Here is a 17781-nt window from a genome sequence, read left to right on the forward strand (position 1 = left end):
TGGGAAATGATGTTTTTGAATGTTTAATATAAAATATGAGATTTACACTGATGGTTTGAAAGAGGGGACAGTGTAGTGTAGCCAAGTGAATGGAAAAGCAGGATGTGGAGAGGCTGCACATTACATTTTATATTATATATTAATATGTATTTAAAAGAGATAGATTGTGGGGGGTTTAATGTAGGTCACTTCACAAACAGGCATTATCATTTCATAAAAGACATCTCATTCGAAATGCAAGAGCTTTGCTGAAAGAGAGACTTCATGTCGACAGTGACTTTACAGAAACGTTGAAGAATGCCCATCCAGACTTCACAAGTAGGTGTTAATTGGACTGATGCTGTGGAGTAAATGGGCCATTGTCTTTAAAGCAACAGATGCCCAGGCAGAAACTGATTACAGTGCCAGCCATCTGTCTGGTTGCAGTTTTCTGTTCTAAGAGGGTTCGTGTAGTTTTGCAGAGAGAGAGAGAGAGAGAGAGAGAGAGAGAGAGAGAGAGAGAGAGAGAGAGAGAGAGAGAGAGAGAGAAGACAGTCCTGCAGTGGCTTTTGGAGGCTCTAACATGGCAAGCTGTCAGGCTTGTTGAAAATCTCATTTTGAAGACGGGTTGTAAGTTCTGAATTCAGCCTGTTCAAAACCTTTGTAGTCCTTACAAGAGGAAATGGCTGGCTAGAGTGTTTCTCCTGAAATAAAGGAAACAAGAGGAACTCTGCAGTGACCTGGAAGAAGAGGTTATCATTTGGAAAACCCATGTTGGGGCAAGTTTCTTTGGCAAGACACTGAAGTGACTGATCATGGGAGATCAGTTTGTGTGTATGCCCAACAAGCAACAAATCTCTCTCTGATACCACTAGAACCTTCCAGAGAGGTAACCATTTACTTTTCAAGCATCAAAGCCTGGCGAAACTTCATAAATGTTAAATTCTTTGCACAGTATAAGAATTGCCTGATACCGGTGAACTTGGGGGAGTGAAAAGTGAGATTGGACTATGAATCACAGAACTCTTCTGAACTTAAAAACATTACATACACATGCAGTTAGAATTAGAAGGGGGTTAAGTTAGGTTAAGTTAATAGTCTGATCCTGTTTTTATGTTTAAAGAAAATTAAAAGCAACTTTTGTTTAAGTAACCATTTGTCTCAGTGAATTTCTATTGCTGCTGAGTTTTGGGGTCCTCTGGACTCGTATCAATATAGTTAACAGCAGGGTTGGTGTAGTGGTTAGCGCAACGCCTTTGCAGCACCAGTGATTGGGACTGGGGTTTGAATCCCGTGCTGTCTGTAAGGAGGAGTTTGTATGTTCTCCCCATATCTGTTTGGGTTTTCCCCGGGGGCTCCGGATTCCTCCCACCGTTTGAAACATACCAGGGGTTGTGGGTTAATTGGGGAGCACATACACGTGGGCTGAAAGTTACCATGCTGTATGGCTCAATTTAAAATTTTAAAATTTAAAACAAAAAATATGGGAACATTTTAGCATTCTGATGATTGACAAAAGGTCATCGACCTGAAACATTAACTCTTTCCTTTCCCACAGATGCTGCTCCACCTTTTGAGTATTTCCAATATTATCAATTTTATTTCAGAGGTAGCATTTTATTTGAGACAAAATTTATGAAAGCGATTGCCTGTGGATTTTGCTGTTGAGAAGCTATTATTTCTGCCATGGATTGAGGCCACCTCATGAGTCAAGTGAATCTGATTTGACTCAAGCTTGTTATTAAAAATGTATAACGCCAAACTTTCTCTGACTAATAGTCCTTTAGTGTGCTGTGATTTATATATTTGGCATTTCACAAGCTGCATTTTGATGTAAATTTGCTGGGCTTGGGGAAACAGATTCATGATGAAGAATCATGCAAATGAAACACTGTCAGAAAACTTAACAAAGAATCATTTGACAACCAAAAGTTGATCAATTTCCTTGCTGCAAGCATTTGACTGTATGCAAAGTATTGTAAATCCCTTGCCATTATTATTGATTATGGGATTACACACAACATTGATTGAAAATTTTTCTCCTTCCAGTTTCTCTGAATTAAGTGGATTGACAGATCGGCAAAAGACAAAATAACTGACGTGTATTCAAATAAATCATTTTTGAAAAGCAGAAATAATAGGTGAAAATGTGTTTGGGCCAGAAAATATGTATTCAAATCACCTACCTCAATTTGACTGAATGCAATGTACTGAAATTCATCCATGTACATCTATGGATTGACTGCAGTGCTAACAGTGCGGTTCAATGTATTAGCAAGCATCTACAGGTTGTAATCTCGAGAATCTTGAGCAACAGCTCATGCCAGCTAGAGGTTGATTGAAGCAACTGAACGGTGAGGTGTTCACTTCTTCCAACTTCTTCGAAAACGTACCCGTGTAGGTTAATGGGATGTAATTTGGATGGCATGGATTCGTAGGGCTAAATTGGCCCGTTACAGTGCTGTATGTCTAATTTAATTTATATTGCTGGAAATCAGTTCACAGCATTGACATTTAAAATGGAGCACAAATCAACTCAGCCATTCTTCATTTCTTGATATATTGCTGGATGACTTACAGAAAGAGGAGAAGAGAGGACCTCATCCTAATAGACCAGACTATAAAGAACATTAATTGTCAGGAGGTAGTTGTTAAGATCAGTGTGAAATATTTTTGCATGCAGTGCCAGAAGGACTTTAATAACCTCAAATACATTGCCAAGGACAGTCGGCACACCAATAAATCTCCAATTGAGCCGTTTATCGCAAACACTGCTCTTTTTGTTGCATCTCTACCAGACGCCTGGGTTACAGTAGCAACAGAGAACATTAAAATACTCAGTGGAGATATAGACAGAGAGTTAATGTTTTAGCTGACAACCTTTCATCAACCATATAGCAGGTAGTCCTCAACTTACGATCGTGTTGCATTCTGACCGACAGGTTGTCTCTCGAAATGGATGCAAGCTGGGAATTCACTGCATCGGTTTTTATCGTTCGTCAAATACATCAGGGTGGCCACCAAGGCCAGCTCTCATGAGAGGTTGGCCAGCCCTGCCATAGGCTTTATTTCCCATGGAGAGGCCCCTACTTGTATCCCCAAAATTAATATAAATAACAATAAAACATTGAATAAAATCATAGAGAAACATTCATAACGTCTGAAAAAAAAGGAAAGGAGAGTCCCTCTTCTCCCAGTGCCATCTCTAAAATTTGAAAGAAAAGGGGACAGACAACAGGGCGTAGAGGGAGATAAAAAGAAAGAAAATAGAAAGGAAAAAGCAACAGGAGCAAGGTTTGACATCTCAGAGTCACATCATTTTAAAACTATTACATTTCTAATAAGGACTGTACTAACTGACAAATAGCAAAATAAATTAAGCAATCTGGGCATTTAAATAATCTAAATAATGTTGCCAAATTTTGACGAACAAACTATATCTATTCCTAAGACTATCAGTAATCTTCTCAAAGGGAATACAACTTTGAACTTCCGTGTTCTATCCATCAATGTGAAGTAGGGAATCGGATTTCCATGTTACCACTATACATTTCCTGGCTATTGGCAATGCAATTTTAATAAATTTAAATGTACTTCTGGAGAAGTAACTGCCAAATTCCCCAGAAGAAACAATTCCAGGTCTAGAGCAAAGTTCACACCCACATTTTTTGTCAACACATCCCCCAATTCTATCCAAAAGGGTCATAATTTTGTGCATAACCAGGTGGAATGTAAAAAGGTACCAACATCTAGGCCACTCCTAAAATACCTATCAGAAAATGCTGGTTTCTTTGAGGTGTGAGATATGATTGGTGCAGAAAATTATAATGTATCAGTTTATATCTAGAATTAATTAATGTAGTCATACTATCTCCACATAGATCTGACCAGCATTGTGGATCGCTTACAATGCCCAAATTGCATTCCCATCTTTCCCTCAATCTATGTAGTCCAGATTTTGGGACTTGATCTTGGATTAGAGCATGTATATTAGAGATAAATTTGGTTGCATTCCCCTTTCGAATGAGAACTTCCATATCTGAGCACATTGGTAGGGCCATTAATGGTTCCCACTTTTCCCTCAAAAAAGATCGCAATTAGAGATAACAGAAGAATGTGTCTTTAGGTAAATTATATTTATTTTTAAGTCAAAATACATAAATTGCTTCTGTTAATCATAAAAATCTTCAATGCACTTGATACCATGTTGATACCAGGTAGCCAAGATTATTTTATATGTTGGTCTTCTTTCCTTAGGTAGCAATAAGATTTTCCTTCCTGAACACTTTTGGGTGTATTTTATGGATTTTGGGCTTCTGATCATGAAAATTACCTTAAAAACAGTTTTAGATATAATCAGTTTTGTGATTTCCTGTCATATTTTAAGTCTATTTCATGCATTCAAAACCACAAAGTGCAACATGTCATTGAAAGTTCATTTTCTACATTCGCACTTGGACGTCTTCCCTGCTGATCCTCTGCTGCAGTCAGCGATGAACACGGTGAAAGGCATGGAAAAGCAGTATCTACCAAACCCCATTGGTGCTAGATACCAGGGATTTTGCTGGACTTGCCTATTTTCTTAATAGAAATTTAAGATTTTTTTTTGAAAATGTTATTTAATTTCACATATGCATTAAAAAATACATAAATTTCTTATTCAAAAATATAAAAAAGTGAATACATAGTGATTTTTTTTAAAAAATCCCCCTTCCCCGACTGCCAGATAGAAAAGAAAGAAAAAGGAAAACATCTGTATGATATTTTTAATAAAAAACTTTCTAAAACTATCAAATAAAGTCTAACATTTCTTAATTTTTAGAATTCGGAAGGTTCAGGTCGGGTGATTACAACTTAATTTCGACAAATTGTAAATATGATTCCCAAATCTTTTGAAAAATTTCAAATTTATTGCACAAATTACATACAATCTTTTCAAGTGGTATCCAACAACCTATTTCAGTCTGACTTCCACGTTACTGCCACACATTTCCTAGCTACTGCTCGGGCTATTGTAACAAATTCTTTATTTATTTATTTAATTTCAATTTCAAATCTGCGTCAAAAATATTTCCAAGTTTAAAAAAAAAATTGGGGAACTTGAGGAGACTTAACTTTTGTAAATCTTTCCAAAAATAAACCCAGTTCTGTCCAAAAGTGTCTCATGTAGAATGTAGAAAAGTACCTATTTCTTCATTGCACCTAAAACATTTCTCTGAAAAAAATTAGAATTTAATCCATTTAATTTCTGTGGAGTAAGATATAGTTGATGTAAAAAAAATTATAGAAATTTAAGATGTTGAAACAGTTCATGTGCTTCTAACTCATGTGAGTGGCACAGGTGCAAAGTTAATTTTCTTGATGACTGTCAAGCGTTTTCTCTAATGTTTAGCACATAACCATTGCCTGACAAGTATGACTATCTTATCAGAATGACCTGAATTGAAACTTTAAAGACACAGTAAATGACGTGACATTAATGATGAAAGTTTTTAATTACAATCCGTGCATTCAGTTGGAAAACACCAAATGATGCAGCAAATAAACAAATAGCCCAGCAATTTTAGAAAATATTCTATAAATATTTTCTGCTTTGGCATGAATATTCAATGAATGTGTCATTCAAAAAGATATAAATACATTGCCACAGAATTAATTATAAGATTATTGAAAGACACAAACATAAATGATCATTGAAAGAATATTATATAATTAAAATATGTAGATAAATTAAAACAACCAAGAAAACTGTAAATTAGCTAAAATATGCCATGCATAATGTTCTACTGTGGGTCGAACCACAAATGGATGTTTAGACAGGGTTTTCAGTTCGAATAACTATTTATTTTAAAATCTGAAAATACGGAAATCGGACATAACAAAGAAACAGAAAATGCTCGAAAGCATTCAGCAGTGGTAGGCAGCATCTGCGAGAGATAAATGGAGTTTCATTGGTCTGGCAAAGAGTTGTCAGCTTGAAATATTAACTTTGTCTCTCTTTAAACAGATGCTGCCTGACCTCTTGTGTGTGGAAATGTGGCCCCCTGCCTGTCTTGAAAGTTTGTATTGCAGGTGGTCACGTGTCCTCCCCCTGTCTGGAACTTATTCAGAAGTTACATCTCCTGTCAATCAAAGTTGGGTCCAGCCACTAATTACATCACCTGTCAGACTAGGATGGACTCCGGTACTATTGGCTAGACACACAAATAAGCACTCTATTTAGCACCAGGGCAGAGCACATTGCTCTCTCTCTCTCTCTCTCTCTCTCTCTCTCCCCCCCCCTGATGTTGCTTAGAAGGGTCACAGGTAAGGTGTGCGCTGAAGCAGAGCTGTAGTATCACTATAGTTTAAATTGTTACAGATTGATACTTGCAGTAGAGCAGCACCTCCCAACGATTAGGAGTCCGACAGTGTGCGTATACCCTTGTGGGTATCGTTTGTACCAGAGCCGCATCCCAATGATCCGGGGTCCGGGAAGGATGGGCACTACCCCACCTATAGTGTGCGAATGTCAGCACCACCTGTGTGAATTATATATTGTGAATTGTGTAACGTTTGCCCATGCTCTTTTATCAAGTTTGCGTGTGTGTGTGTGTGTGTGTGTTATTCCCGTAACATTTTCCCAGTCTCCTTTATAAATAGCGCATGTATTTTTTCCCCACACTTTTTTTATAAACTGTACCAGTGTGTGTTTATTCCCGTTAACATTTTCCCACAGTCCTCTATAAATTGTTGTGTGTTAATTAAACTGATGTGTGATTGCAAACCCTTGTGTCCAGTCTTGTCTCTCTGTGAACCCACCAAATCTGATACTTTCTCAACACACCTGTGAAATGTCTATTTTTATTCCAAGTGGAAATGCTGGGCTCTTGATGCATGTTTACATTCAACTGCTGGATTCCATGAGGAATTCAGCATAACTTTATCACCACCAGCCAACTGCTAATGGCAATCTCAGGACCGACACCTTAACACTGTTTGTCTCTCTATTAGAGGCTGTCTGACTTGCTAATATCCTCCACATTATATGTTGCATTTCAGATTTCCGTAGAATTTTGTTGGTTCAGTTTTATGACTAATTTCTTCTACTTTCATGACATGGCATTGTGTTAGTCATGAACAGTGTGACTTAACTGCACCAAGTTCATCATAATATATAGGGGATAGCACCATAGCAGAAAATGAGCTTGCCAAATTAAAAAAAAAATCGGAGTCTAATCCTGCCAAAAGCCCAATATATTTGGTCTTGATTTATGAAACCATTTCTTCCTGCTCTTTGTGTATTCAACCGCTTTTCTAATTTGTCTGATCTGTTGCACCTCCCTGATATATTGAAGAAGATGAATCTTGCTGAATGTCATTAAAAGCTGCACAGGAAGGGTCAAGGATTTCCACAATCTTTTTCATGGACATTGTAGCTACATTTTAAGACCAATTGTTGGTGTCTCGCTGGAAAAATTATAGCTATTTTCAAGCTATGAACCTCCATAGCAATGCGATATTGACTAGTTAATGACAAAATAAGAGGAGATGCATTAGATGGCCAGTGATGGAATCTGGAGAAACAAAATTATCTGCTGGACAAACCTGATGAAATGTTTTGAGAAGGACTTTTCTCCCCACCGTGTTGCTCAATGTTCTGAGTTCCTTCAGCAGGTTGCCTTTTGTTAATGACTCAACTAATGGGTTTTAATGAATAAACATTGGGCAGATCTAGGAGGCATTCCTTTTTCCTTGAAATAGAACCATGGCACTTTTTTTTTAAGCCAATTTGTTTGGTTTCATCCAATGTAGCATCTCTCCTTATGCATTCCTTTAGATGACAAATGAGTCTTGAGTTGACTTTGAGATGGGAGTTCCTCCCAATAGTGAAGTCTAAGAACTTCTATAACTACCTCAGAAGTCGAACAGGGCTTGGAGATCAAATAAACAGCAACTGTGCCTACACCAGTCTGGCTGGAATACAATTGGAGAGATACATTCTCCAGTATAATATTGGAGAATCTCAGCTTCGACAGCTTCACTCACTGGAATGCCTATATCTGTTAGTCTTTACATGTTAGGGTCAGTGGCTCCAAATGAATCTGGAATTTATTTATCCAGGAGGAGATGAACAGTTTAATTCATCCCAATGTCCTTAAAGTTTTAAAGAGATAATGGAACTAATATGTTCAGGTCCACAGTTAACGAGTTTCATGTAAGAATTTTTCTTTTTCAATATTTTTACTGTTTTTACCAACTAAATGTTTCATAGGCACATAACAATAAAATAAAGTATTAACAAATCTCGTGTAGCAATACAGAGACCAATGTTACATTAAAAAGAAAGATTTAAAAAAATGACTCGACTAAATATCTAATGCAATCCCCTCCATTCAGAGGCTACTGACTAACACAAATAGTCCATGACTAATACAGGTACACGATCCTTTATCCGGAACCCTTGGGGGCCAGTGTGTTCTGAATTTCAGATTTTTCCAGATTTCAGAAACAAAAGCCAGCTGCCCCAGATTTAAGCCCACCCTAATTGTGTTGCCATATCCACCCCATTCCAGTCGTGCTGGCATCTCTCTCCCCCTTGCCCACCCGAGTGGCGCTGCTGTCTCTCCCCCCACCCCGCCCAGCTGAGTCGCGCTACCGTCTCTCTCCCTCCTTGCCCGCCCAAGTAGCCAGAGGGTTGCTCCCTTGTTACAAACAACTGAACTGTTTCTTTCTATTTTTAAAGGTCAGTTTTATCATTAAACTTTATGGACTCTCACAGTCTCACGAATGCAGAGAGATTGAGAATCTAAAGCCTTTTTCTCCACTGGTATCGCGTCCTAGGAATTAGTGGGGAATTATCCGGTTAAGAGTCTCATGGGAAAAGCAAAACAATCAGCATCAAATGACGTCAAATCACGCCGGGGATTGATGGCCTCTCTGATCCCCAGGGATGAGTTGTGTTCATGGAAAAGCAGCCAGTGTCCCTGTTAGGCAGGAGCACAGCTTCCTATCCCGGGACACTGCACGGCCAATTAACTGGGATGCCAGTGGAAAAAGGGCTTAAAATATTACACTTTTCAGTGACATTTGTTCATTCTTTATCATTGACACTGTACAAGACTGGAGGGTTAACCACAATCTTTAGCATTGCGTTGTCCAGAAATTCCAGTGCACCCACAGGAGAGAAGTTACCATGATGCAACAAAGCAACGGGCAATCATTTTTTGGATTACATTGCAGCAAACTTGACCTTGCATATTTTTACAGCCAAAAAATATGCTATTTGTTTCAACTTCCCGGTGTTTTAGATTGCAAGGTCATTAGTTGCGGATCTATTTGCTTATTTATGTCATGGCTGAGGGTCTGGATGAATAATCTAAGGCTTGGTCAGGCAGCACAATTAAAGTAATGGTTAGCACAATGCTATAACAGCTGCAATGACCTAGGTTCAAGGACCTTGGCTTGCTGCAAGGAATTTGTACTGTGACAGATTATGTTGTGCTTGTATTGTATATTGATATGTTTTTGGGAGATAAATTGGGGCAGGTTTTTTTAGTGTAGGTCACATACAAAAACTTTAAAACAGGTTTAAAATACTGGAGCTCTGCTCTTGCTAGACAGGCTGGCGCCAAGAGCCTTTGCAAAAGCTTTGGAATGTACCCAAGAGATGTCAAAAATTGTTGTTTACAAAAAGGCAACAGATGAAAGAACGCTGTCTGGAGTGGAACATGCTGTTCTCAGAAGGTCATGTGGTTTTGCATGCAGTGGGAGAAAAATCAGGCTTTCTCTCTGAGAGAGAGAGAGAATTCAGTTCTGCAGTTTTACAGTCAAGAGCAGCAGCTGGGACTGGAACAGGACAAGCTGGCAAGCTTGTGGAAAAACTTGTGGAAGAAGGGTTGAGAGTGCTTAGTTCAGCCTGGTCAAAGCCCTAGAGATTCATGTAATAGGAAAGGACTAACTGTCTAATGTTTCACTTTAAATAAGAGAAACATAAAGGAACTCTGTGGTGACTTGAAAGAAAGATGTTATCATCTGGAGAACCCTGAGGGGGCAAGTTTCTTTGGCAAGACTCGGAAGTGGCTGATTAAAAAGGAATCAGTTGTGGGTGTCCAGCAAACAACATATCTCTCTCTGAAAACCAACAAGAACCTTCCTGAATCTACCTTTCAAGCACAAAAGCCTGGTGAACCTTATAAATGTTAAATTCTGTGCACAGTCTAAGAATTTAAGTGAACTTGGAGGAATGAAAAATGAGATTGGACTGTGAACCAAAGAGAACTTTTCTAAACTTACACACATCACATACACACGCGCTTAGAATTAGAAGGGGATTAAGTTAGGTTAATTAAGTTAATAGTGATAAGTTAAAGTGTGATCCTGTTTCCATGTTTAAAGATAATTAAAATCAACTATTGTTTAAGTAACCATTTGTCTTGGTGAATACCTATTGCTGCTAGGTTTTGGGGTCCTCTGGGCTCATAACAATATGTTCTCTCCATGATCTGCCTGGGTTTTCTCCCTGTGCTCCTGTTTCCTCCCTCCCTCCAAAATGTCTGGAGTTGGTAAGTTAATTAGGTATAATTGGGTGGTCATAGGCTTCATGGCCTTCTCCCATGCTGTATCATTTAAAAAAAAAGAATGTTAGGAGTGGGTGATCTGTTGAAGACTGGTATATTTTCTCTCATTGGGATCATGTTCAGAAGGGGATGGGGAAATTAGGACTGACAGCACATGACAGTAAGACAAGTGCCTCTTTTAAACTGCAACATCTGGGTAGCCCTCCTGGCCCCGGCTGTGATTACTGGGGCAAAGGTGCCGGAAGCACCTTTTAAATTGTGGGGGATCAACCCATTAAATCACCAACCCGGCTCATGTGGAATATAACAACAACATTGACATAGTGGGCTGAATGGCCTGTTTTTGTTTGCTTTCATAGCTGCATTGGTAAGTTTATTTGGCTTTTTAAGATATTCTCCAGCTCATGATATTGGATAATTTATGAAGGACTGGTTTGTGGTATTTGTAAGATAACTGATACAGAACATCTACTGTCCATTGTGTTAACATAATTAGCATGGGGCTGTGACCATGAGTATTGTTGGCAATGTCTTTGCTCATGTAACTTTGGCATGTCTACAAACCCTGGCAGAACAGGTCTACCCTGAGCCTCAAAGTGGTTTCCACATAGGGATGTCAACTATCAACAAAATGTTCTCACTACCAGGAGAAGTGCAGGGAGCAACAGAAACCCCTCTATGTCATCTTCATCGACTTGACCAAGGCCTTCGACCTTGCTAGCAAGAATGGGCTATTATAGATTCTCCCCCAAAATCCAAAGTATCATCAGGTCATTCCATGACAACATGAGGGCTACTCTTCTGCGCGATGGCAGCTAATCAAAACCTTTCTCTATTCATAGTGGGGTCAAACAGGGATGAGTGTTAGCCCCAACATTATTCGGCATCTTCTTCTCTCTGCTATTGAAGCACGCATTTGGGATGTTGACAGAAAACATCTACATGCACACTGGGTGTAATGGACGGCTGTTCAATCCTGTGCAACTAACAGCAAGTACAAAGGTGCGAAAGATCTTACTGCATGATCTTTGCCAATGGGGCTGCTATAACCTCGCTCATGATATCCCATAAGCAAGGACCAGACATACTCTATTCTTCTTTCTTCTTTTCTTTGGCTTGGCTTTGCGGACGAAGATCTATGGAGGGTATGTCCACGTCTGCTGCAGGCTCGTTGGTGACTGACAAGTCCGATGCGGGACAGGCAGGCACGGTTGCAGTGGTTGCAGGGGAAAATTGGTGGGTTGGGGTTAGGTGTTAGGTTTTTCATCCTTTGTCTTTTGTCAGTGAGGTGGGCTCTGCGGTCTTCTTCAAAGGAGGTTGCTGCCCACCGAACTGTGAGGCGCCAAGATGCACGGTTGGAGGCGAGATCAGCCCACTGGCGGTGGTCAATGTGGCAGGCACCAAGAGATTTCTTTAAGCAGTCCTTGTACCTCTTCTTTGGTGCACCTCTGTCTCGGTGGCCAGTGGAGAGCTCGCCATATAACACGACCTTGGGAAGGCGATGGTCCTCCATTCTGGAGACGTGACCCACCCAGCGCAGTTGGATCTTCAACAGCGTGGATTCGATGCTGTCGCCCTCTGCCATCTTGAGTACTTCGATGTTGGTGATGAAGTCGCTCCAATGAATGTTGAGGATGGAGCGGAGACAGCGCTGGTGGAAGCGTTCTAGGAGCCGTAGGTGATGCCGGTAGAGGACTTTTATTAACTTTTCTATAGGCTTTTATTAACAGAAGAAGCCACCTCTACTGACCAGTGGGATAAGTTGCACCATCTGTTATACCAGTAGGGTGGAGCCAATCTACAGTCATAACCATAATGCAAGATCTTTGGACTTATTAACAGCCTAAAGAAAACAAATATCCTTACCCAGAACATAGCGAGACCACCAGTCATCACCATTGACAATTAAGATCTAGAAGTGGTGCGTGAGTTCACCTACTTGGGGTCAACCATTAGCGACACTCTCTCCCTTGATGCTGAAATCCTTTAGGCCTATTAGAGGCAGAGCCGCATCGATCCTTGCTTGATTCTCCTTGCGGGTCTGGGAGAATCAGAAACTTGCTACACAGAACAAGACTGTTGTGTACGATGCATGTGTCTGCAGCCCCCTCCTGTATGGTAGCAAGAGTTGGACCACAGACTCCGAAATGGGAAGTAAATTCAACAGTCTTCACCTGTGAAGCCTTTGCCGCATCCTTCGATATCACCTGGAGTGACAAAGTCCCAAATTCTGAGGTCCTCTCTCAGTCTGGCCTTCTTGGGCCATGAAGGATGGTAGACTGACAAAGGATATCCTCTACGGAGAACTAGCAATAGGCAATAGGAATGTGGATAGGCCCTGATTCTCTTCAAGGAGCTCGGCCAGTGTGACGTGAAAGCCTTAAAAATCAACAGAGTCCTGGGAGGATACAGCAGATGAACGGAACAAATGTGAGGTGCCCTTCATCAAGGCGAAAGAGTGATCCTGAGTCAGCTTGAGGAGTGGAATGGCTAAGCGAAGAGCACAGTGGGGAACAATTCAATGATGCCTTATATTTGCAGCAACTGTGGCAGAGCCTGCCGTTCCAGGACCGGCCTCCATTGGCCACAGATGATGCTGCTAAACAAGAGGTGCAATACCCATCGTCGATCGCGACCGACGGAGGCCAAGAAGGAGTGACTACTCAAAAAACTTTTATCCCTCTTCAATGCATATATTATTTTACCATAAGAACCTGCAAAATTTTCTTCAACTGTTCTTTATGATTAGCAAGTTGTACCTTTTGATTAAACTTTACAGTAAAAAAAACTCTGAAATTTCCTATTAGAACAGTCAATGCCTATCCTATTCCATTATGTATTATAATCATACATCCTTAGTTATGTTCTCAAACACAAAAGGAGATATATTCTTTGCATTTAACTTTATTATCCTTATAAAATCTTCGGTAAATATTTCAAATCTGTACAATTACAGGCTTCATCTTAATATGTAGCATATTCATAAATCATATATATGAACAGATGTCCCATGTGGTCCATTACATTTAAATCTCATTTCAATAAATTAATAAACTAATTATTAGGATAAGGCAGCTCAGCTCATTTCTAATTAATGCATTTAAAAACAAATTAAAATTTCCACCCATTTTGAAAATACTTACAGAATTGCAATGAGATCATTCATTACACAGCATGTAACTATTAATCACCTGGAATGATGTTACTTACAGACTCTACCGCAAAATGTCGGCCGATATGGTTCCGAACTTTCCTTGATGTACAGCCATTAAATTTGAATCTGACAAAATATTTTCGCACTTTTAGAAAAAGCCTGTGACACCTTGCCAAATGATCTCAAACACTCCTTCTTTTACCCGTCGAAAACAGGCTCTCATCTTGTGTCACCCCATTTAAAACCCAGCACATAGCCTGCTACATGTTACAGAAATTGCACAGCCTCTGTGGTTGATAATTCCAACATCATCAGGTTGAAACTTCAAGAGCTGGTCACACACAGTTCTTGCAGATCTAGTCTGAATACAATGTGTTTGAAACAATTGTACCCACTTCTACTATTTCCACTGGCAGCTTGTAAAAGAGCCCCTTGCATACTTTTTAAATTTTTCACCTTCAATTAATGCCTTCTAGTTATGGACACCCTTACCCTTGGGGAAGAAGCTGATGACAACTTAACTTATCAAAACCACTCATGATTTTATAAACCTCAATAAAGTCTATGGTGATATGTATATACTGTTCTGTGTATAAGTGGCTGGCCCGCCCCCCTAATGACTTGATCCCCTGTAACCCCTCCCGCTGTGACCTGGCCATAAAGGTCGACTTCCCTATCCCTTTCCATTCATTTGAGCACAGCTGAAATCTAATGTGTATTAAAGCCTATGGTTCCTCATTCAGCCTTTGGAGTCAGTGATAGTGCAATATCAAAGGCCTCCCTTAGATTTCTACACTCCAGGAAGAAAAAAAATACAATCTATCCAGCCTCTCATTATAACTCAAGCTGCCTGTCCTGGCTACAGTTGTGTCAATCTTTTCTGTACCCTTTCCACCGGAATGTCTCCTTTCCCATACTTGGGTGACCAGAACTGTGGACAATAGAGCTCAACTTTGGTAAAAATATATACATTCCTGCAGTAGAACACTCTAATATATGCATTGTACTGGTTGGCCTGCCTCCTCCCCCTTAAGGATTCCTATTAAAGGCAGTACTGCCTGATCCTCTCCCTCAGTACTGCCTTGGAATCAGGCCAACAGAATGTAAGCTATGCCTATTAATGTTGACTTCTGACCTGTTGGATTTAATTGATAGAGCTACAATTTAATCGCTATGCCTACGTGCCATGGACAAGGCTAGTCGAGCGGAGAAGCTGGGCACTGACCTTAAGGATCCAGAGGCCTCCGTAAAATTTGACCAGTGGTTTCACTGTCTGAATGCCTTCATGAGGCAACTCGACATGCAGGACAAAGTCGATAAGAGAGACCTGCTGTTTGCACAGGTTGGCTGCCATGTTTTCCAGATTAGAGACTATAAGACTTACTCAGTAGCTGGCCCTGAAAAATGTAATCTATGCCAGATATCTCCTGGGCAGCCATCGACAAGCACCTGGTGAGCCAGTTGATAAATATACTCAGGCCTTGCGATAGCTGTCCAGCAGGAGGAGATGATCAGGGAGAAGGGCGATCAAACCCTGCAGGATGTGGTCGATCTTGCCAAGGCACTAGAGATGCCCACGGGCACCGCCAACTTGGGACATGGGGTCCTAATCAGCAATCCCTATTGATGAGCTCGTGAAGTGCTATTACTGCGGCCAGACAAAGCCAAAGGAAGAACTGTCCTGCCCGAAGCGCGACCTGCTCCAGCTGCGGAGGAAAAGGACATGTAGGTCCAGACCATCCCCTTGTAGCTCTGCGTGCGAACAGCAGCCATCACCACCTTGGACTGTGTCCTCTCCGTCTCTACTTCTGGTCGCAGAGAACAGCTTGGCAGGAACCCAGGCACGATGTCTGGGGTCACCGTGTGCAAACCATGGGGGCACCTATATTCAGGGTGGACATCTTGGAGGTCACAGGTGCACACATAGAGTGGCAGTGAGTCAGATAACGAACTGATGCATCCATCATTCTGGATCAGAGCAGCCCACATCAATTAGCAAGGTCCACCATGGATATTGAGGTAAACTGCTGCATTACAAACTGCTTTTCAGGCATGGGTAGCACCAAAAACTTTATACACCCAGGCACTGTATCACACTGCTCCCTTACAGTGAACCCAGTCCAGTACAACATCTGGTTGGCCTCCAAGTCTCACTTGTCTAAAATCTGAGGTAGCTGGACAGTAACGGTAACTGTGGGTGGCACCAAGTACAAGAATTCTAAATTACTTGTGATGACACAATTCTGTGCATTGGTCATACTGGGGCTGGACTTCCAGTTCCAACTTAGAAGTGTTTTGATGGAATATAATGGGCCCCACCCCTCCATCATGGTCCATAACAACCAACTTTTAAATTAATTGCTCTTCTCCCTGAACACAGTCAATCAGCGACCCAAACACCGCCCACTGTTCATGTTCTGCGTTGTCTCAACCTTCCAGGTCCCACCCACCACCCCCACCCCCACCCCCACCACCCCACCCCATTTGAAAACCTCATACCTGACTATAAGCCTGTGGAAACTAAAAAGCCCACGATACAATCGCGGGGACAGTGCCTTTGACAAGGCTGAGGTTAAGTGACTCCTGGTAGAGGGCATCATAGAGCCCAACTCTAGTCTTTGGAGAGCACAGGTAGTGGGGGTAAAGAGCGGAGAGAAGCACAGATTGGTGATAAACTACAGCTAGACCATCAAGCGGTTTGACAGGTCTACAATTCTCCAGATAGAAGTTAAACTATAAAGTCTGCACATGCTTGCATGTAGTGCAATACACAAACCTGCTAGAGACACTCAGGAGGTCACACAGCATCCACCGGAAGTAAAGCGTAACCAACATTTCAGACCCGGGCCCTTTGTCAGGATGCTCTGTAACCTGCTGAGTGCCTCCAGCAGATTTATCTCCAAGATCTATCACATACTGAAGTAGCAATAGGGCACCAAGATGTGCAGTTATAAGGGAGGGGGTCCGAATGATGAATTTTGTAAGTACTTCGAGGGCAAGAAGGGATTGGCTAAGAAAACTGGAAACTCCACTGCCAATCCTGTGTACATGGAGAACAAGTACGCAGACCATGTTATAAGAGGGAAAATATGAATGTTTACAGAGATGAAAATGAGCAAAACCTCAAAAACATTGCACAAAAAATGTAAATAAGAGTTTCAGTGTTCCACATCAAAAATAAATGATCCTTCCTCCAGTTAATTTCACCATCAAAGTTAAGTGTGAGTGGACTTTTGTTGAGTGTATGTAATATGTGCTGATTGTAGGATCCATTTGTAATGTCTTTAGCACAATATGGATGTTAATACTATCAGAACTGTTTCATAGTTCAAAAGATTAATTTTGCAAAGCCCATTAAGAGGTAATTTGCTAGGGAATATAAATGTGTAAAGTAGCATTAAGTGGGTTGTTGGGCACAACCAACGGATAATTTGTGTCAAATGGTATAATTAGCAGTTGCGAGTAAGACAAAGGAGATGCTGGAGTGGGAACGTTGTCAAAACTGTGTTCAAATTTCACTGGCCTCCTTTTGTTTTCAAAGGAAGGTCCCCCATCCCCCAGTCACGGGAACAGACTCAAGTGTCTCGGGAATAAAATAGAATTCACAGAGAAAATTGGATTAGCAGAGTGGAATAGGAAGCCATTTGGCCCATTGTGCTTTTGCTGACTGTCTGATAGAACTAGCAATTGCTCCCACATCCTCACTCTTTCCCGAAAAGCCTATTTTGTTTGCGGAAATGTCCCTTTATCTTCCACCCTTGGTTCTATTCCACCATCCTTTCAGAATATGCAATGCAGATCAGAAACTCAAAACACAATATCAATTCTGATCTTATGGAATCAACTTCTCTCCAGTTATTTAAATTTAGACATATAGCATAGTAACAGGCCCTTTTGGCCCACGAGCCCGTGCCACCCAATTGCCCTAAAACCCCCAGTGAATTGTATTTTTAAAAATCTTTGTAACCTGAATCTCTATTCAATCTCCCCTTAAACTTCCTTTCTCAAGGGATATAGGCAATTGTGTCTGTATGACCAGGGTCAGCGTCATGAAGGGAAGGAAGAGGCATTCGTGGGCCATGCCCCCTA

The 17781-nt window shown here is 40.8% G+C and overlaps 1 long non-coding RNA gene across 1 annotated transcript; it reads right to left on the minus strand.

Annotated features, from left to right (window-relative positions):
- Positions 1–4153: 4153 nt before the first annotated feature.
- Positions 4154–15873, minus strand: LOC138756589 (uncharacterized). The gene is made up of 3 exons (XR_011353173.1): positions 14918–15873; positions 13749–13818; positions 4154–4312 (listed from the first exon to the last, which is right to left on the minus strand). It is a non-coding gene; the product is annotated as an uncharacterized lncRNA (long non-coding RNA).
- Between the last annotated feature and the right edge of the window lie 1908 nt (positions 15874–17781).

This window comes from Narcine bancroftii, chromosome 3 (assembly GCF_036971445.1).
Source record: "Narcine bancroftii isolate sNarBan1 chromosome 3, sNarBan1.hap1, whole genome shotgun sequence".
Classification (NCBI taxonomy): Eukaryota; Metazoa; Chordata; class Chondrichthyes; order Torpediniformes; family Narcinidae; genus Narcine; species Narcine bancroftii.